Genomic DNA, 355 nt, shown 5'->3' with positions numbered 1-355 from the left:
ACATGGGTCCAAGAAGAAATTAAGAAAGATATCAAAGAATTTATTGAAACTAATGAAAATAATGATACATAATACCAAAACCTGTGGGATACTGCAAACCAGTACTAAGGGGGAAATTTATCACGTTGAATGCTCACTTCAGAAGAATGGAAAGATGTCAAGTGAACAATCTAACACTTCACCTTAAAGAACTAGAAAAACAAGAACAATTCAAACCTAAAGTTAGCAGATGGAAAGAAATCATTAAGATCAGAGCAGAACTTAACGAAATTGAAACCCAAAAAACAATACAAAAGTTCAATGAATCAGAAAGTTGGTTTTTTGAAAAGATAAATAAAATTGACAAACCATTAGC

Source organism: Galeopterus variegatus, unplaced genomic scaffold (genome assembly GCF_000696425.1).
Source record: "Galeopterus variegatus unplaced genomic scaffold, G_variegatus-3.0.2 Scaffold9455, whole genome shotgun sequence".
Classification (NCBI taxonomy): domain Eukaryota; kingdom Metazoa; phylum Chordata; class Mammalia; order Dermoptera; family Cynocephalidae; genus Galeopterus; species Galeopterus variegatus.
This window is presented reverse-complemented; position numbering follows the sequence as displayed.